Source organism: Rousettus aegyptiacus, unplaced genomic scaffold, assembly GCF_014176215.1.
Source record: "Rousettus aegyptiacus isolate mRouAeg1 unplaced genomic scaffold, mRouAeg1.p scaffold_m13_p_11, whole genome shotgun sequence".
Classification (NCBI taxonomy): Eukaryota; Metazoa; Chordata; class Mammalia; order Chiroptera; family Pteropodidae; genus Rousettus; species Rousettus aegyptiacus.
In genome coordinates, this window is record NW_023416286.1 from 1,043,991 (window position 1) to 1,064,870 (window position 20,880).

The 20,880-nt window shown below is 47.5% G+C and overlaps 1 protein-coding gene across 5 annotated transcripts in view; it reads right to left on the reverse strand.

Annotated features, from left to right (window-relative positions):
- Positions 1 to 15,852, reverse strand: part of ZMYM2 (zinc finger MYM-type containing 2) — a 75,558-nt gene extending 59,706 nt beyond the window's left edge. For 4 of the 5 annotated variants that reach the window (XM_036228365.1, XM_036228363.1, XM_036228364.1 and 1 more), the window contains exons 1-2: positions 15,741 to 15,852; positions 14,680 to 14,748 (exon numbers count right to left, since the gene is read on the reverse strand). The gene's annotated coding sequence lies outside the window, so the exon portion shown is untranslated. Of the gene's footprint in view, positions 1 to 14,679; positions 14,749 to 15,458; positions 15,600 to 15,740 lie in introns of those variants that run through there. The other variant, XM_036228362.1, reaches the window with a different exon arrangement.
- Positions 15,853 to 20,880: the final 5,028 nt, after the last annotated feature.

Genomic DNA, 20,880 nt, shown 5'->3' on the forward strand with positions numbered 1-20,880 from the left:
AAAGGTATGAGTCCCACCCACGCAAGCCCGGAGCTGGACAGAGTGCAGGAAATAACTACTCGGGACCTCTGATTTCCTGGAGGCATCTATCAGATTTAATAAGACACAACCCTGTGTTTTATGCCTTTTTTTCCTCATCCAGACATTTAAAGAAAGTTTTGTCAGGCTCACCACAGGGATAATGGAACAGAAACTTCAATGGTCACAAACAACGAGAAATAGAATTTGCAAAAAAACTGTTCAGAAACATAAAAAATGAACGGCTCCATCCATTAACAAGTAAAAATCAGCAATTTGTTAAAACTGGGCATATCATACATCCAGAGTTACACATAACATACTCAGGATAAAACACACAAAGAAGCAGAAGAGCGTGCCCTAGTCATGGGAATAAAAGTATTTGACAGAAACAATCCCTGAGGAACCCCAAATATTGAAATAACTAGTCAAAAATATTAAATCAACTATCCTAACTATGGTCAGTGAGCTCAAGGACAACATGCGCAAAGAACTAAAGAGAATCACAAAACAATGAAGTAAACACAATGAGGGCATGAATAAATAGATTCAAATTATAAAAAGTAATCAAATTCTGCAGATGAAAAATACAATGACAGAAATGAAAAATTCACTAGCGGGATCGACAGTGGATGCGAGCATGCAGAAGAAAGAATCAATAAACTGAAAGACAGAATAATTGAAATTATCCAATCCAAGGTGCAGGAAAAAAAAAAGAATGAAAAAAAAATGAACAGAGCTCGAAGGATGTGTGAAATACCAAGAGTACCAATATGTACATCATAAAAAGAGAAAAGGATAGGAAAAAATATTTTAAGAAACACTAGATGAAAACTTCCCCAATATGAAGATAAATATATATCATCCAAGAAGCTTAACAAATTCCAACTCAGATAAACTCGAAAATACCCACAGCGAGACACAGAATGATCAGACTGCGTGCCCAGAGACAACGTGAATCCCGAGGGTGAGGGAGCAGTGACTCACCGTGTGTGAAGGATGCTCAACACGACTGTTGAGAGGCTCGGTTTATTTCTCATCGGAAAGCTCGGAAGCCAGAAGCTAGTGGGATGACATATTGAAAGTGGAGAACAACAACAACAAAATCTGTCAACCGAGAAATCTATATCCAGCAAAAATTCCTCCACACTTAAGCAGAAACCAAGTCATTTCTAGATAAACAAAAGCAAAGTGAGTTCATCGCCTGCAGACCCACCCGACATGAAATGCTGGGGAGTCCTTCAGCGTTGAGGCCAAAATAAAAACACTGGAGAATGAAGTGGAGCCGTAAGAAGTGAAGAACACAAAGGAAGTTAACGCGATGAACTGAAAGCCAGTACGAACGTCCCTGTGGTTCACAACTACTCTTTGCCCTATGACCTAAAAGGCGAAGCACAGAGCGGTAATCGTCAGCACACAACAACGAGCGTGCGGGGGGCGGACAGAGATCCGTCCCGCAGCAGAGTGCGCGCTGGGAAGACCAAGTCGGAATCGCTACCGACAAGCATCTGTGCGTTTCGGATGCTGATTGTAATGCTCAGGTGCCATCAAGAAAACACCTGGAAACCGCGGAAGACAGGGAAGGGGGGAAGGTACCCCAGAGGGAAAAATCAAACGCGAGAGAAGGCGGGAACAGGACAGAGCGGGGAAACAGAGGCATCGAGAAAACAAAGAGCAAACTGGCAAAAGTCAGTCCTTCCTCATTAGTTACTTTAAGTGTGAATAGATTAAATTACATTAAAAGACAGAAACTGGCAGGTTGGATTAAGAAAACATGGTCCATCTACACGCTGTATTGAAGAGACTCACTTGCAATACAAAGACACGAAAAAACGAAAAGAAATATGGAAAAGGTATTTCATGCAAATAGTAACTAAAAGAGAATTGGCTCAGGCATAGTAATAGTAGACAAAATAAACTTTAAGTCAAAAAGGTTATAAGAGAAAAAAAGGACACTATACGCTGACAAGAGAGTCATTCCAGCAAGTAGGTATTGCAACCACACACACAATGAACAGAGCCTCCAAAACAAAGTGAAGCAAAAATTGCCAGAATTTAAAAAGAAACAGTTCTATAATAGCTGGATACTTCAATATCCTCCTTTTAATAGCAGATAGAACAAAAAAATAGCAGAGCCACCACACGAAGGTCAGTCGGGGAATGGCACTCAGATGGCCGAGGCCTACCAGACATTCAGACCACCCCACCCGCCAGCGGCAGAATGCCTGCTCTTCCCAAGTGCACACGGGACATTTACCAGAGGCCATGTTGTAGCCACAAAACAGGCCTTCATAAATTTAAAAGAATCAAAACGATAGTCTTTTCTGATCACGATGGAATGAAACCAGAAATAAACAACGGAATCAAAAATGGAAACTCACAAATAAGCAGAAGTTAAACAAGACACAAATAACCAATGGGTCAAAGAGAAATGACAAGGGAAATAAGGAAACACTTTGAGCAAAAGAAAACAAAGACACACATGTCAAAACTCACAGGACACCGTGAGCAGGGCTCCGCGGGAACCCAAGAGCTGTTCACACCTACATTACAAAATATCTCAAGTCAGTAAACACACTGTATGCCTTAAGAAATCGGACAGTAAACAAAATAAACCCAAAGCTAGCAGAAAGAATGAAATAAAGATTAGTAAACAGACAGAAAAACATAGAGAAAACTCAACAAAATGAAAAGGTGGTTCTTCGAAAAAATTAAATCTTTAAACTAAGAAAAAAATCTCAAATTATTAAAATCAGAAATGAAAATAGGACATCACCAGCAATTTTACAGAAATAAACAGAATAAGAGAATACGACAAGCAACTGCATGCCAACAAATTAGATGGCCAAGATAAAAATGGAAACTCCTAGACATACACAAACTACCAAAACTGACTCAAGAAGAAATACAAAATCTGAATAAAATTATAATGAGCAAGGACATTAAATTGGTCATCAAACATCTCCCAACAAAGAAAGGTCCAGGAACAGATGGCTTCCCTGGTAAATGCTACCACACATCTACAGAAGAATGAACACTGCTCCTCCTCAAACACTTCCAAAGGGAAACCGAGGAGGAGGGCGGCCTTCCTACCTCCTCTGCGCCGCCCCTGTGCGCGACGCCACGGCAGACGGCGCCACGCGCAGAGCCAGGGCCCGCGGTCCCTGGGCACGTCTACGGGGACGTCCCCAGCAAGACAGCGACTAGTGAGGAGAGTACAGAACCCAGCAAGGTGCACCCCCAAACGCAGAGGCGGTCCAACAGAAGAAAATCAAATATACCACATTAATAGATTGAAGAGGAAAAAAACTACACATGATCATCTCAACTGAGGGGAAAAATTTTTTATTTGACTTGCATGACGAAAACGATCAACTAGACAGAGGAGGAAACTTCTGCACTAGGAGAAAGGCCACGTAGAGAAACATCCCCGGCTAACGGCACACGCAGCGGTGAAAACCGAACGCTTTTCCTCAGACCAGGAACAGGGCACAGGTGCCGCTCGCCGGTCCTACTCGACACAGCTCTGGAAGCCCTGGCTGAGGCCACCGCGCGAGAAAAACACCAAATGGCATCCAGAGAGCGAAAGGAAAAAGTGAAGTTGTCCCTGCAGATGACATGACCTCATACAGAGGAAACACACAAGCAAAGTTTCAGAATACAAAAACGTCATGCAAAAACCAGTTGCTTTTCTACACACTAATGAACAATCCTGCCAAACGTTAAGAAAACAATCCATTCACAGTAACATTAAAAAGAATAAAGTACATAGAAATAAATTTAACCGGAGATGAAAGACTTGGACGCTGAAAATTATAAAACACGCTGACAGAAACTGAGGACGCAAACAAAGGGCAAGACACCCGCTCGGGGGCTGGAGGGCACTGCTGTCAAGACGACACCCTCGCCCTGGAGCAAGCCGCAGGGCCAATGTGGGCCTGCCCAAGGCTCGAAGGATGTCGGCCAAGGAGAAAAACTCACCCTACGGCCCACACGGAATCTCAGGGGACAGCAGTCTTGGAAAACATGACCAGAGCCGGCAGGGCCTCACACCGCCTGATTTCAAAACCACTACGAAGCTAGACAACTGGACGGCATGGCACTGGCGTAAAGACAGTGCAGGACACAGAGCCCAGGACACCCTCGGACACCTGCTGAGTGACCGACAAGGGTGTGGGTGTCAAGACCACCGAGGAAAGGACCGTCGTTTCAACGAAAGAATTCGACAGGTCTCTTACCTTATGCCATACACAAAATTAACTCAAGGTGAACCAAAGACCTGTATTTAAGAACTTAAACTATAAACGTTCTAGGAGAAAACAGAAAGGTGTCATGGCACTGGGCTTGGCAATGACATCTCGGATATGACGTCGAAAGCGCAAGCCACGAAAGAAAAAATGAACTGGACTTCACCCAAGTTAAAAACTTTTGTGCTGAAAGGAAAATATTGTCAACTAAGAATACTCTACCCAGCAAAGTTTTCCTTTAGAGTTGAAGGCGATAAAGAGTTTTCCAGAAAAACAAAAAAAGTTGAGTTCCATCACCACTAGTTCAGCCTTACAAAAAATGACAAAGGGAACTGTTCGGCCTGAAACCAAGAACACTACTTAGTAACAGGAAAGCGTACGGAAGTATAAAACTCGCCAGCAGAGCTGAAAAAATTGAACTTTTGTGCAAAGAACAATATACTGAAAGAATAAAAAGACAACCAACAGATCGGGACAAAATACTTGCAAATCGTCTACCTGATAAGAGATTAATATCCAGGATCCATAAAGAATTCTTATACCTCAAGAACAAGAACAAACGGACAAAGGGCGAAGGACTTAGATACTCCCCCAGCCGCAAAGAAGATACCCGAATGGCCACAGGCACATAAAGAGAGGCATCGTTTTTCTGTCATTTGTTATTAGAGAAATGAAATTAAAGCCAGGACACATCGTCTCACGTCCATCAGGATGGCTCCGTCACGGCAACGAACAGCAGCACCGAGTGCTGGCGAGGAGCTGGCTGCCTGGCCGAAAACCCCTGGTCCCCGCTCGCTGCCGCGACGGGCGCGAACGGGGCAGCCGCGACAGAAAACGGCGTGGCGGTCGCTCGGGGACGCGAAGCCTGAAGCGCCGCGCGGTGCGGTGCGGCGGCCCCGCGTCTGGGCCTCCGTCCGGGGCGGGAGGCGGGAGCAGACGAGACAGCTGCACCCACGCTCACAGCAGCACCGCTCACAAAGCCAGGAGGCGGACGCGAGCAAAACGTCCACGGGCCGAGGAAGGACAAAGCGTGGCACGTACGAGGGCCGACGGATGACTGGCCATCCAAAGGGGGGGCTCCCACGACGCGCTACGCGGCTAAACCCCGAGGACACGGCGCTGCGGGAAAACGACAAAGCTGCAGAGCCCGATCGCGAGGGGGCGGGGGGCGCGGCCGCGGCCGTGCTGACTGGGGGCACGGCGCCGGTTTGTCAGGGTGAGAGGCAAAGACTCGAGCAGGTACTTGTGACCGATGTTCACGGCAGCACTGTTCACGATGGCCAAAGGGCGGACACGGCCAGCGCGGGCAGGTGGAGGGGGCGGGGCGGGGGCGGGGGCGGAAGGCAGGTGCACACGCCCGAGGGGCGCTGTTCACCCCGAAATGGAAGGGAGGCTGACACCTGCCGTGACGCCGACGGACCGTGAAACGCCGTGCCGGTGACATTCCGGAGGCGCGCGGACTCGCTCGCATGTCCGCCCGGCCGCGTCCAGACAGCCAGCCAGGGACGCGAGTTGGTGGCGGCTCCCCGGGAGGAGCTGCGGGCCAGGAGTAGCGGGGAGGGGGCTCCCCCGCACCTTCTCCCCTGCTGCCACGTGCGCGGGACCCGTCTGGAGGCCACGCGGTCACAGCGCTGGGGGCCCCGCCTGGGTGCCCCGCGCGCCCCAGGGTGCTGCTCGCCTCCGCTCCCACGGAGGTCTCCGCGTGTCTGTTCCTGGCGCCTCTTTCATGCAGTAGGGAAACAGGTTTCCCAGCACACCATCGCGTTATAAAATGTTTCCACAGGAAAGAAACACCATAAATAGGGCGTAAAAATATGTAAAACGAAGAAGTATACATCCATGCAGTTTTAACAGATACAGGAATCGATATTTGGACTTTAGAAAGAACAGAAACTGAACTGTTTGATAATACCCGGCGCTGGCGAGCACGCGAGGGAACGATGCCAAAGTGGGCGGCACCCGGGGCACACGATGGACACGCGGCGGGCACACGGCGGGCACACGGCGGCACACAGTGGCCCGGGCACGTGGTGGGCTCGCAGCGCACTCTGCTCCCACGCAGTGGGTCCGCGCTCGGAATCTCACCTAGAGGACACACACCCGGACCCAGCAAGCCGCTACACCGGGTGTGGCCTGCAGTGTTATCTGTAACAACAATTCAAAATAGACTAAATGCCCCTCAACAGGACGTCTTAACTGTTAAATCCACGCATGAAATATCGCGACAGGAAAAGAATCTGAGACACACAGCTCAGTGAGCAGAACAAGCTGCAGAAAGGTGCGTACAGCACACGTGTTTAAAATGCACACGCAAACATGCCAGGCCGTTCTCGTGGGCGCGCGTCAGCACACGCCGCACTGGGGAAACTCCTCGTCTCTGGCAGGGGTCGGTGACAGATGACACCACAGCTAAAGTCATGTCTACAGTCTTTCCTTAACATGTTTTTATCAGGTATCTAAAACAATGTTACTCTGCTTTGGCGGTCGATAGGAATCATTTAACAGACCAAAAACCCATTTAAGGGTTACGATGAAGTCTAAACAAAAATCCCTTCTGATCTAATAAATAAATGAATAAATCAATTAATTCCTTAGGGTATCCCTAGGGCACAGGATTTCTAGGGGTAAGGAATAACCTCTTCTTTCCCAGGGGACCAAAACTGAACTGTAGCTACTTTCAGGTAATTTCGACTTTCTCTGGGGCCTCACCCACTCCCAAGATTGCAGGGAACCCCCTACTCCCTGGACTCCGTGGCTGACCTCAGTGCAGAGTGTGGGAGCCCCAGGCGCCTCCTGGGGTCCGACTCGCCCTCTCTGCACCTGCGCGTCCTCGGCGCTCACCGTGGGGAGGTGATGCGTCCCAGCCGCTGCGCTCCTTCTCAAGCTCCCCTCCTTCACCCACGGCCTCGCCACCTCCAGGTCCCACCCACTTCCCAAATAACCCTGAACGCGCCCCTACCACCCAGCTCTTCTGAGCCCTCCGGCTCCAGACGCCAGCCGCCCGGCCCACTCCCCAGGGCATCCGAAGAGCCGTTCTGACATCTGGGTCGCCTTGGCCTTCCAGGGTACGTGGGGGAAACGGAGCACTGTCCCCTGCCCGCCCGGCCTGCACGTGGCCGGCTTCAGCAGCTGCCCCCTTACCGCCCCCCAGGGGCCACCTCTAGCAGGAGCCTTCTACAAAGACCCCCCCAACCCCCCACCCAGGGCTGTGCTCAAGGACAATCACTACACAGCTCAGCCTCAGTTTCCCCATTGTAAAACGGGAAATTAAGATAATTCGCTCAAATACAAAACGAGAAAAATAAAAATATCTCTACCCTATGTCTTTGGTCACGATTTTTCACCACCTCTACATTCCGTCTATATGATTAGCAGCACGGCCTGATCTTAGCCCCCAACAAAACGGTTTTGTGCCCTCTCCCCTTAACCTGCGATCAGAGAAGCTAAATGAACCCACACTTCCTTCTCCCCGAGCGCAAGTCAACTTCAACCACATATGTTAACTTGGAAACAAACGCTAGTTTATCCTTATACTTCTGGCTCTATGGCCTCGTTTAATGACTGCTTCTGACACCACCTTCGCGTGGCACAAGGATGACGGAGCGGGTGTGAACTCGCTCGGGTGTGAACTCTCCCTTTGGTGAGGTCCAAGGCTCCGCGGCTGGACCCCGCCACGTCTAAAGAAACAACATCCGCGTCACAGCCAATGAGATGCCGGTTCGAAAAGGCCAAACTTCAAGTACGAAGAACCTACTTGTCCGACACGGGTTATTACTAAATAAAAACCTGCCGCCTCTGCTTCCCGCCACTGGAAACGCTGGCAACTGTTACCGGAGTCCCTTCCCAGGGACACGTTCTTCAGGTGTTCGCTGACTGCTCTTAACAATCGAAGGAATACAAAACATGCGGAACATACCAAGACAAAAACGAAAACAAAACAAACCACTATTTTTCCTCCCTTAATCAGGAAATTTCAGAAAGTAAACAGACGACTCTGCCTACCGTGGACAACTCAGTGTCGCTTCCGAGCCGCGCCGCGCCGCCGTGGCTGCAGCTCGTCAGGAATCTAATACGATGGCAACGACGACGACCATTTACAAGAGACACGCCCTGCTCATCGAAACCGCCCCGACGCGTCTCCTCTGACAGATAACTTGCGTGAGTTATCGCTTCGGTTTGGAGATGGATAAACAAGTCTACTACTGGATCAGCCACACAGGTGGCAACCCCGGAAGGGCACCTGTCATCGCGCCACACTGTCCCTCAGGTACGCGAGTGACACCACTGGAATTCAGACGTCAACCAGCTAAGGACGTTTACATGTGAGGACGAGGAAGGGATTACGAGAACGTCAGACTGTGTGGAAAATGTCAATTGCAGGTAACGGCCTTTCGCAGATTATCGGTAAGACAGTCTTCGGGCCCGAGCGCCCACCACTGCCCGGTCGCATGCCCTACATGCCCTAAACCCTTACCTCACGGCCCTCTCGGGAAAGGAGGCGTGACTATACTCATTTCTCAAATGAGTAAACTGAGGTTAAATGAGTAAGTCGGAGGTTAAATGACTTACCAGAGATCACAAACTGGTAAATAGTGGGGGCAAAATTGGGTTTTAACAGTTTTATTGGGGCACGATTTGCATATAACAAAGTTTGCTTATTTTAAGTGAAAACTGATAAACTTATCAAGTTTATACACCACAAAGTAGAATACGTTCATCACCCCAAAAGTTCCTTCGTGAGCATGGCAGATTTGAACACGAACCTGACTCAAACTCATGTCATGCTGCAAATCCCCTAGCAACACTGAAGTGACAAAAACACATTTTGAGGGGGCAGAAAAGCTGCGAAATTAAGTCCCATTAGCTCCCTTTCCAGGCGAGGTCCCAACATACCACCAGGGCCACGCCCACGTGCCATCTCACCCGATTCGAGTTTCCTAAACATTGGACAGGCCACGTCTGAGTAAAGCAAAATTAGACTTAAAATACAGGATGCTTTTGCAGACGCTGTGTGACAGTTTTTAACTTCAAAAGGAGTTAGGAGAGAGAAAGACACACGAACACTTAAATCCAGGAGGAAGCCAGGGTGAAGACCGCTGGGCAAGGCCATCGAGGACAGAAATGCGATACACAAAGGAAGAGAACAGGAACCACGGCGGTCCAGGGTTTGTCTCACGGGGGACAGAGACAAACGGGGACAGAAGCTTCTCTTGGATGAGTGACATATAACTTGGAGATCCAGAATGGAATGACTTTCCTAGGCAGGAGTCAACACCTACTTGATGAAGAAACAGGACTATACCATATTAAAACTGACAAAAATAGAAAGTGAGACAATATTCAAAGTAATGATAGTTTTAAAGCTAAAGTCAGTTTAATTTTATATAATTAAAACAGGGCCAGATCTCCATTACTTCAAAACAAACATAGAACCATGAACGTGAATTCTGATACCATGTTAGAGCCAGAAATAATTAAAGTAATTAAAATATGACAAGCTTCAAACAATACAAATATAAATCTAAGACAAAAGGATAAAATGAAATTTTCTTTTGACCTAAATATTCACTCCCACTCTAACATTTTCTTAGTTCGAAAGAACTGACAGCACAGTGCTCTACTCTATAATCGCTGCGCCTGACCGAAAACTTACAAACTCCAAATCAGGGTCCTGGGGCGTAGCATTAAGAGCCTATAAGAAACGCCCACCCGAACAGAGCCAAAGAGACTGCAGGCCAACTGTGAGCAGAGCACATCTCTTAGGACTCCCCGATACGCAGAGGGGCCCCGACCCAGCAGGCCAACCATTCTGTCTGGTCCCAGAAACATCACTCTCCGTAGGCGACACAGGCCTCCGGAATGAATGACGATGACGCTGTTCCGCCGTTACAAGAAATGTTTCTTTAAGCAGTTTTAAGTTAGAAAACCATAATTTCAGTTCCAAATTCTTACAAAAATAAACCCAGACAAGGTATGTAGGTAGCTACAGCAAAAGTAATACACACATGGCATTGCCATACAGTAAAAAAATTGAATAATTTGCCTTGCAGAATTAGTCACATTTTACAAACTCTCTTCTGTCTGAAATTTCTAACCACGCATGATTTTACTTAAAATAACCATTTAAGCATTTTTCCTATCCAATCTAAATGGCTAGAAATAAATTTACTTCAAGAATTAAACAGATCTTTCACAAAATTTTTTAATATGAGACTGCGATACTATTTCTAGTGAATTTATCTTAAAATTACAATTTAACATTAACTTTTCATATCAGAATCATTTAATAATTTAAGGACAAAATATTTTTAAACTTTTTAAAATTGAAATATAAGTGACATATAACATTGTAATAGTTTTAAGTATTTTTTTTAACCTTTAAACTTTAAATTCACAAAATAAATCTGACTTCAAATTCACAAGGAACACTATAGAGAAAAAGAAATCTAGAATCGCTAGAGAAATAAGATAAACTTAATCCTTGGCAACCTATTAATATCAAAGAAAATTGGTGAAATTTTCTAACAATAATTTGATAACTCCTTGATAAAAACAAGGTAACATGCAACAATTAAACAAATACACAAATTTTTAAAAATCAGATCTATTTAATATTCAGTACCGATTTACCCTAATAGCAAAGTTTACTCTCAAGTCATTTCTTGAAATAATAAACATTAATACTTGCAGCACATTGATCAAAACAGAAAAAATAAAATCCCCAACCATCATTCCCTCTTTCAAAGACTATGAATTTCCCCTAAATTTTATCACTTCCAATTTTCAATGGACTGCTGGAAGTTAGAACTAGAACAAATCCCAAATAGTCATGTGAGCAAGTGATTTTGCAAACTCCTCTACACATTTTTTAATCTCTAAAATAGATTTTTCACTGGTTTACAAACTCAGTTCCTGATTCGTACAAAAATAAACCCAGAAAAGGTATGTTAACTACAACAAAAGTAATACACACATGGCGTTGCTATAAAGTAAAACTACTGAATAATTTACCTCATTCAATTAATCACATTCCAAAGTGCTTCAAGTGTTGTGTAAAACTTGATCCAAAACATGTTTTAAAAAATGCAATAAAATAACAAATGTTATAATCCAAATTTTAACACTTTAAAATGACCAACTCGTTAGCAAGTATTTGGTGCCAGCCTTCATAATTTTCTTCCCAGCTCTATTTTAATAAAAGAACTCTAAGATAACAAAGTGACTTGTTTAAAAAACATGTTGCAGATATATAAATTTGCAGGTCCAACTATGTAAAACGTTTTTGTGGCTGGTATACAACTGAAATAGAAAATACAAACTACAATTGTTACCCGGAGCCCCCATAGCTCAAAATTATGCATTTATCCAACTGCGATTTTCTCACTAACAACTTTATAGATCTTTACATATGGCAGTTGTGCATAAGAACTTTTAGATTTGAATAGTTCAAAGTCCTGTTGAATTCTAAAATCCCAATTCTATGCTCTGATAGAAACAGAAGAAAATTAACCAACTGATTTAAAAAAAATGGGAAATGTATGAAGGCAAAGCAGTCTGTCTACTCGTTTCCTGACTTAAAATGCACTAAATGAAATACTGTTAGAGAACTGGACGGGAGAACAAGCTTTCGCTTGGGCTCACTTGCAGTGCCGAAAAAACCATCTGCAAGCGGAACATGCCAGTCCTCTTGCAGTAAATGCTATTCTGCACAATAACGTGCACGTTCACGACGTCGTTAACTGAGGCAGAGACAGATGTTAATGCCCAGAAAGACAAAAAATCTGACGTTTCTAATTATTCCACACCTTTCGACGACAGAGCTCTAAATTTCATACATGTTCTTTCATTACACTAACACCACAGCAACTGGTTAACGATTCACTTTATCTCAAACAAGGGCAAAATATAATAAAACTTTAAGAATATGAACATTGGGGTACAAAGGTGGTATGTCAAGCTCCATATCCACGCAAAAATATGAAACATTCACGTAGCAGCATCTGTGTGATGCCTGAGTGATTCAGAGTTGTCTCACCAGAAGTCCCGCCCACGAGACTGTACAACAGTAGAACGTGGAAAAGTAAGGACCACCCTGTATCTCTTCCCCAAGTGTTTACAAGGACAGGTAGGGGGGCGATGCATGCTATTCGCAATGCACTAAGGAAAGATGCCATATATATGCAAAGTAATTTTAACTGTCAAAACAGTTCCTAAATACATCTAACAGAGCCTAACTCATATTAACAAGTGTAATAAAGTATACTTACGATAGATGTAAGTATGATAAAGAACTTCTTTACGTAGGTGTAAGGTCAATTAAAAATTGTCAAGTTACCATCATCTTACTGTCTCGCACATTGAAACACCAATAACTGGTATTTTTAAGTAACGGGATTTTTAATTCTGAGTTAAATTATTAAGCACAACGAGAACCGCATTTCGGCTCTGTTTGAAAGAACCGTGCTCTCATCAGTTTACACGTGCTGACACTACAGAAAGGTCCTGATTATACATTCTGTGTGTCCTCATCTCTCGATTCCTACTACACATAACCAATTAAAAACCTTCCCCCTACCAGCATCACAACTAAGAACCAAGGGAAAAAATCTGATAAAGGTCAATCTTTTCCAAAAATACCTGGTGCTAAAATAAAAACAGCCCATCTATTTGAAAGATCTGATCCATTATATACGAACGATCTAATGTGTGAAAAGAGCTTTGAACCTAGGAGAGAAGTCGCATTCGTTCAAGGTGCGGCACGTGGGAAACAAGTGTAGACTCTAAATTACACAGACACATTGAAAAAGAGAATGTATTATTTCTAATTCGAACAGAGCCTGTTAGTTTTGAAATAAGGCAGTAAAATAATCTAATTGATACCTATGGTTCTATTATTTTTTTTAAAAAAGGTACTCAGTAAGCTTCAAGCATTTTACATTTGTTTACACGCTGTTCTCTAGGAAAAGAACATATAGGCTGAAAAGATGCTAACCTTGGATTTTTTCACTGTTTCAATTTCTAAATTTGTAAAACGACCATGTTACGCACTTTAAAACAGGGCAGCACAGTCGCTGAACTTGGGCACTATAATCAAACCGCTTAAGTGTAAATCATTTGCTCCGCCAAACCTATGCCTGTTTCTTCCTCTACAAGTCAAGAATAAAAAAAGTACCTGTATCACTGGGTTTTCATGAGGATTAAATTACTTAACACACGTTCAAAATTAGTTTGGACACGTGATGATGATTCTCACTCAGAAATTTCAAAGTTTCTAAATAAACTTTTTCTTTAAAACCCAGCTTAGAATTGTGCTGGCATACAACGGGGGCTCGATACACGCTATTTTTATTACCCTGCAGGCTACTGGCTAAGGTTAAAGGAAATAACACATGCTGAGTGTCCTGCGCTGTGTCAGAGTGGTACCCTCTCACACAAGCTGCCATCCTCATGTCACCCTTCACAAGCAGGATTCAGCAAATATTCATTAGCAGTTCAATGTCTTTTGACCCATTTGGGACTTAAATACCTAAGTATAAACTACTATACTAATGACATGACTCTGGTAGAGATCCACAAGTTACAGTAGCAACTGTCAATGGACTCAAGGGATACATTGTGTCTAGTGTTTGTAACTAATAGCAACTGAGAGAATTTTCACTGGTTATGTTCATCTTCCTGTCTAGTACATTACCAGGCTGGCTTTAAACCAACAAATTACAAGCATTAAATGATAACTCTCAGATAACACACTTAAGAATGACTCCAGTGAAGAGCAAGCAATCAGCACAGAAGATGGGGACCCAGAGTCACTAACCAGAGCGGCGGACAGGTGTGAGCAGCGCGCTGATGGGCGCGCTAAAGGACCACCGGAGTGGACTTCTGCCCTCTCCTAAGCGAAGACATGGGAGAGATCGACCCTCTCGTCGGCCCTAAGACTCAGATGTGTGCTTTCAATCAGACACGAACAAAAAGTGAATTGGTTCTTTTCTATCTCTCTGATCCCTTCCATCAATTATCCATTGCGAAGGCAGAAAAAAATGTTAAAGATGGTTGCTCGCATCGCATTTAAAAGGAAACAACTTCAATTCCCACTGTGGAACTCTAGAGGGCACCAGAAATATGCCCTGCTCCCCGCACCCTCCTCCCGGGTAACGTGAGCAGCTGCAGGAGCCCGTCGTCTGGTCGCTGGGGCTGGCATTGCAGCAGCAGGAGCGACGTCTGCAGCGGTGCTCACGGCGGCGCCCACTCCCAGCTGCCTCCCCAGCCGTCACCCAGGCCTGGCCCCAGGGGGCAGCTGCCACCCCAGAGAAAGCTCCTCCCCCTGCAAACAACGGGGACAGACCAGTCCCCTGGCTGAACCCCTACAACCTGACAACGTCCTCTAAGAGCGACCAATTAGGGGCAAAGGACTCACAATGGGGGTGTTTTCCTCCTCACTTTCTGTCAAAGATGCACCACGCAGGGTTGAAGGCGACTCCCGGCCCTGGGGGAAGAGGAAAAACGAGAAACGGATCAGGAACAATCCACCCAGGTGGGAGGGCCGGGCCCTCCCCGCCGGGAGGGGGCACGGAAGGGACCCGGAGGTCAAGGAGGTTCGGCTCTTCTATTATCTCTGCCCAGCCCGAGGCCAACCACCTCTCGTACGTAAAGCGGAGCGGAACGGCGTAAAACATGTCTTTGGGACCAAAACCCACGTGAAAGGCAGAATCCGGAGGGAGGAGGCGGAGGGCACCGAGCCTGCTCCCGGGAAGCGAGCGGGGGCAGGGCGAACGCTGCCTCGACGCCAGCGAGGGGACGGTGTTCCCCCAAAGCGGCCCGCCCGGCGCCACCGCCGTCGCTCCCGGCACCGACTCCGAGGTGCGGGCGGCTCCCGTGCCCGCCGGGCCGAAATCTCCCACGTTTGCCCCAAGCATTTGCCCTGGGCCCGAGACTTGCCCCCCCCCCTGCAGTCGGCGACCGGCAGCGCTGCCTCCCCGTCCGCCATTAGAGACCCAGCCAAACAATACGTGAGGAGCCAGGGCCGCGCAGCGCGACCGGGCGGGGAGCGCGCGGGGGGCCCGGCGGAGCGCACCCTCGGCCCCGGCGCCGCGGGCCGCGCGCCCCGGCCGCCCCGGCAGCGCGGGGACCCCGCGCGCCCCTCCCCCACCGCCCGCCGGAGAAAGGGACCCCCGCGCCCCCCGCCCGCGTCCTCACCCGGCCTCCCGGCCTCGCCCGCGCGCCCGCAGCCCTCGGGCCGCCCGCGACGGCGCCCGCGACATGAGCGGAGCCCGCGGCAGCCCCGGAGGCCCGACGCGCAGCGGCGACGGCGGCCGCGCCGCGGGGGTCAGTCCCGGGCCGGTGGGAGGCCCCGGAGGCCGCCCTCGCCCATCTCCGCCTCCCGGCGCCCCCGCCTCCGCCCCCGCCTCCCGAGGCTGCGCCCGGCCACCCCCGCCGTCGGCGGCCCCGGCCTGCGAAGACAGCGGGGACGAGCCTCACCCGGTTCTGGCTGCGGCTCCGCGGAACGAACCTCCCCTCCCCCGGCCCACCCCCTTCGGCGACGCGCACAACTCCGCTCGGTCCAGTCCCGGCTTTAGCGCTGGGGAGCAGGCGGAGGCGGAGGCGGCGGCGGCGCGGCCGGGCCCGGGCAGGCCCCGCCCTCCGCGCCCCCATTGGCTGGCGGGGAGGGCGGGCCGGGGCGCCCGGGGCACGTCCATTGGCTCCGACCGCCTTCCTTCAGGACCCCCTCGAGGGGGTGGTCCGGAGGGCTGTCCGTCAGGCGCGGGCCACGCCCCGGCGCTGCCCTTCGCCTCGCCCCTGCGCCAGCCCGGGCCCTGGGGCCGCGTCCCCTCCCTCCGTGCCCCCGCCCCCCGCCCCGCCCCCACCCGCTCCGTCAGGTCAGGCGGCCCGACTTTCGTTGCCGCCGCACCGGCCGCGGGCTCGCTCCCCGGGGGGCCGGGCGCGCCCCGGGGCCGGGACAGCCCGGGACGCGGAGGTCGGGCCGCCGGGCCTCGCTCGGGCCGGGGCGCCCAGGCCGCCGAGGCCGCCGCCGCGGCTCCCAACGGCCCTGCCCGGGGAGGGACGCGGCCTCGATGTCCCCAACGCCCTCCCTGTCCAGCTCCTTGAGGCCCCGTGCGGGCTGCCGGGCAGGGGCCGCCGCGGGGCCGAGCGGAGGCCGGGCGGCGGGCGACGGCGTCCCCGAGTGACCAGGGGGCGCACGCACGTCCACCCGCGCCTCGCCCCGTGGGGAGCGGTCGCCCCGCCGCCCGTCATGGCTGCGGGAGGAGGCGACGTCCTCCATCTTGTCGGGGCTGCGGGGGGGACCTGGGGACCCACTCGGCGCCGGGCCCGTGGGGCTGGGCGACGGGCCGCGGGGAGCCCGCGCGGGGCTGCGCCATTCGGCCGCGGGGCCCGGGGACCAGCGACGGCGGGGCGGGCCAGACGCCGCTCCGCGCCCCGCCGGCCAAGATGGAGGCGCTGCGGGCGCCCCGGGAGCCGGGCCCCCGCGGGCGGACGGGCCGGGGCCGCCCGCGCGTCCCTGGGCGTCGCCGCGGTCCGCGCGCAGCCCCCCGCCGCCCTCCACCGTCTGGCTCTCCGCGGCCGATGGACCGCGGTCCGCCCCGCCGCCGCGCGGAGCAGCCCACCGGCCGCGGGCTCCTCTTTTGTTTCCCGTCCACCCCGACGTCTCGGGCGCACGCACTGCGGGTGCGATTCCCGGACTCCGAGGAAGGAGGAGCCGGCCCGCCTGTCCCGCCCTAGCGGCCGCTGGCGGGATGACAACGACGGAGCTGGGAAATGGATGGATAAATGAGCCTTCTCGATTCCACCATTACCCACCGCTGCCTGCACGTAAATAGACGTGTGATGTTACCCTTGAACGTTCAACAAGGTGATGATGAACGTGACGTTTGTGAGGAAGGTGATCATCAAGGTCTCGGTAAAGGCTGACGTTGCACACTGCAGATGCCACACACAACAAGGAGAAACTGACATCAATTAATGATGCATTTTTAAAAATCGAGTAATCCTTCCACCTGCGGCGAAATGCAATAAAGATACTCTAAGTTGAAGACTATCCAACAAGTATTTCAACCAGCATTCTCGAAATAGTATCACTTTTTAAAGCAAATATTGCATGATAATTCTAAATATTTTCAGTTCTCAATACAATGAAATATCCTTGTAGGACTTTATTATACACAGTTCTTTTTTAGATCGACATTTTATTGGGACCTTTTTCACAACAGAAACGCTGGCTATTACCACATGCAACAACGTAATAGTCCGTGAAAACTTACACCATCCCTTTTCTGTCGCTTCATGCCATTGGAATAGCTTCCGCTCATTGTATAAAAAGACGTGAGTAGAGATACTCCCAAGTAAGCTTGGTCATTCATTGACTTAGATAATAGGCTGGATTGCCACATGCTGTTCAATGTGAAGAAGCTCTATACTGCTACTAACTCCCTAACATTGCTATTTTATTAATTAATAAAAATAATAATTACAGTAGTATATATGTTATTCACATTTCGTGCTCCTTCGTTAACATCCATTTGTCTATGAAAATGTTCACTGGGTTGCCTGCATATCACAGGGAACTGTAGTTGAAAGTTTAGAACTAGGGAAAAAACACGTGTCATAATTTTTTTTAACTACACTTAATTTATATTAAAGTCTTTTTTAAAATAAATATTTGAATGTCCATAACAGCATTATTTATAACTTCCAAAAGGTAGACCCAACCCAGATATCCATTCACTGATGATTGCACAAACAAAATGTGGTATATCCATACGATGGAATATTATTCAGCCATAACACGTCCTGATACATGGTGTAACATAGAAGAACCTTGGAGACATAATGCTCCATGAAATAAGCCAGACACAAAAGACCACACGGGTATGATTCCATTTACGTCAGTTGTCCAGGCTACACAAATCTGCAGAGACAGAAAGTAGATTACCGGTTGGGCGGTTGGACAACTTTGAATACACTAAAATCCATGGAATCGTTCACTTGAAGTGGGTACATTGTAAGAGATGGAATTACAACTCGATAAGGCTGTTGCTAACAGGATGTGTGTGTGTGTGTGTATACACACGGAGTTATTCAGTGCTAATAAAAGCGTACCAAGCGTGGTAGGAAGACAACATGAAGACTTGAGCAGAAGACTTGATTTTCACACCTTTGGCCACTCAAAACCTTGAGCGAGTTACCTTCTTTCTGAGCCTCAGTTTAGTCATTTATAAAATAAAGTAATGCACCATTGTTTTAAGAAACAACTTCTGTGAAAGTTATATAAAAATGTTAGAAGTTGCTAAAAGAGATCTTAAACATTCTCAGCACACAAAAAAATTTGTAACCTTGTGGTGATGGATATTAACTAGACTTATCGTGGTGATTGCTTCCCAATTTACACATGTATCAAATATGTTGTAGACCTAAAAATAATAATATAATGTTACATATCAATTATACCTCATTTTTTAAAATGCTAGGTATACTTTTACTTTTAGAAACCAAGACCTCGACAGTAATCGAGATGCAATGTAGCAGTTATTGTGAAAATAGCTTAGGAGCTGGACTGCCCAAATTTGAATTCCAGCTTCACTGCAACAAGCAAGGTGAATTTAGACATGTGTTAACTTTCTAAGCCTCAGTTTCAACTTCTGTAAAATGTGGATAATGGTTTCACTCTTAGATTTTTAGGGCAGATTAAATGATCATATATATATAAAACTTGCACTTCATACTTGGGAAGACCTTGAAAAATGTTAGCTGCTTTTATTATTAATAATTGACAGTGGAATATTAGAACAATTCTTTATAATGTTTTGTAAGGAAAAGAAGCATATTAATTTCTCTACTATAAATACCGAACTAGTGTATAATCCAAAAACAATAGTAATGATAATTGCAATATACGAGTCACATCTTGGAAGAAATGTACTTCAAATCAGTCTATTTTTTTCCTTAGAAAGGAGCTTAGTATAATCTACCTCATCCTCTCAGTATGAATGCTAGGAGACACGGAGTTCAGGCAAAACAATTATTTGGAGCTGAGGATTGGAGAGGCAATGCAGACTAGTGTTTTAACTTTTGCCATTGAAAAGAAAAAAAAATGTGATATTTTAACCATTTGACGCACTGAGGAAAATTTTCTGTAGGAGAAGGCATTTGTTCTGTGTTCGTTGTGAATAATAACTCATTATCCTCTTAACGACCTTATGAAGTAATTAATATTACTGCCCCACTTTTACAGATGAGGAAACCGAGGCCAAGAAAGGTTAAGGAATTTACCCGAGGTCACATAGTTAGCCAGCGATGGAGAGGGGCTCATGGCCCTAGGATTCTTCCTGCTTCCTCACCGTGCTTCCTCTCCAGGATACTCTGCTCCTAAATCCTAAAATTTAACTCTTAAACATATCATCTTAGGTCATTTAAAACCACACAAAATTATACATTCTAGAGCAGCAGCTTATAAACTTTTTCTGACCATGACAATCGCTAAGAGATACCGTATACGTGGACACGCAGGACAAACCAGCCTCAATGCACAACTCCATAGCTCAAAAACGATTACGTTGCAGAATTATTTCTTTTACTACCTTAGGCGGATTTTAACATGTTCGATTCTAGTCTGCCTAAATCCAGTCTATACTGTTTCCTTCTATTTCCTTTTTGTTGTTGTCTTTCATAAACTGGTTCCAAGCCACCAAACTGATTTCGTGGCTTACAAACTGTGGTTTGAAAAACGTGCGTCTATGAGAAAATGAATCACAGATAAATTCAAGTTCTAAAACAAGTAAAAACGCATGATGATATCAGAAACAGAGTAATCCAGAATTAATTATAGGTCGGAAAAATTTTTTTTAAAAAAACACAAAAACAGGGATTTACGTTGCCATTCTTCGTAAATACATGAAATACTGGTTCCTTCCCAGCAGCATGCTGTACGCTTTCTGAATCTGGATCGTCTCCGGAAAAGCATTGTGGTGATTTAGAAAATGAGTACAGAGTTGACATTGATACCGATTCCGCCATTCGCTAGCTTGGCGACCTGGCACCTTTCTGAGCCTCAGTTTCCTCTAAGTGAAACGAGAGGATCGTCCATCATGTGCCCCTTGTCTCCCCGTAGAGTCTTCTCATCCCTTGGGCTCCCAGTGCCTTCCAGAGAACACTGGCTCACCTTTCCCGCCCACTGTGAACCTTGCCTTTCTCTCAGTTGCCGTGGCTTGTTTATGAAACGACAAAATACATTCGCCACTGTGTTCTCAACAAAGATTGCTCTCCACGCTTTGTCCCCGTCCATGCTGGAGTCTGGGGACCCACCGAGTTCCTCGTTTTCTCTCCCAGGCAGCTGCGGCCGCCCACGCGCCTTCCAAGCTTCAGAGGTGCTCAGTGGAAAGCAGAGGCAAATTTTAAAAGAAAGAGTTACATGAGTTGATTTTGGAAGGTCCCTTCTGGCAATTACATTATATGGGCTTTAAAAAAAAACATAAGCCGAAAATAATGATTTAAGGTTTAATTTTTGCCTATTTAAACATTCCTTATACCGTCAACTATTTTTTTTTTTTTGAGTTTTTGTACTAGGTACTACTCTCTAAGAGAGTAAAACCTAAAATAAAGCAGG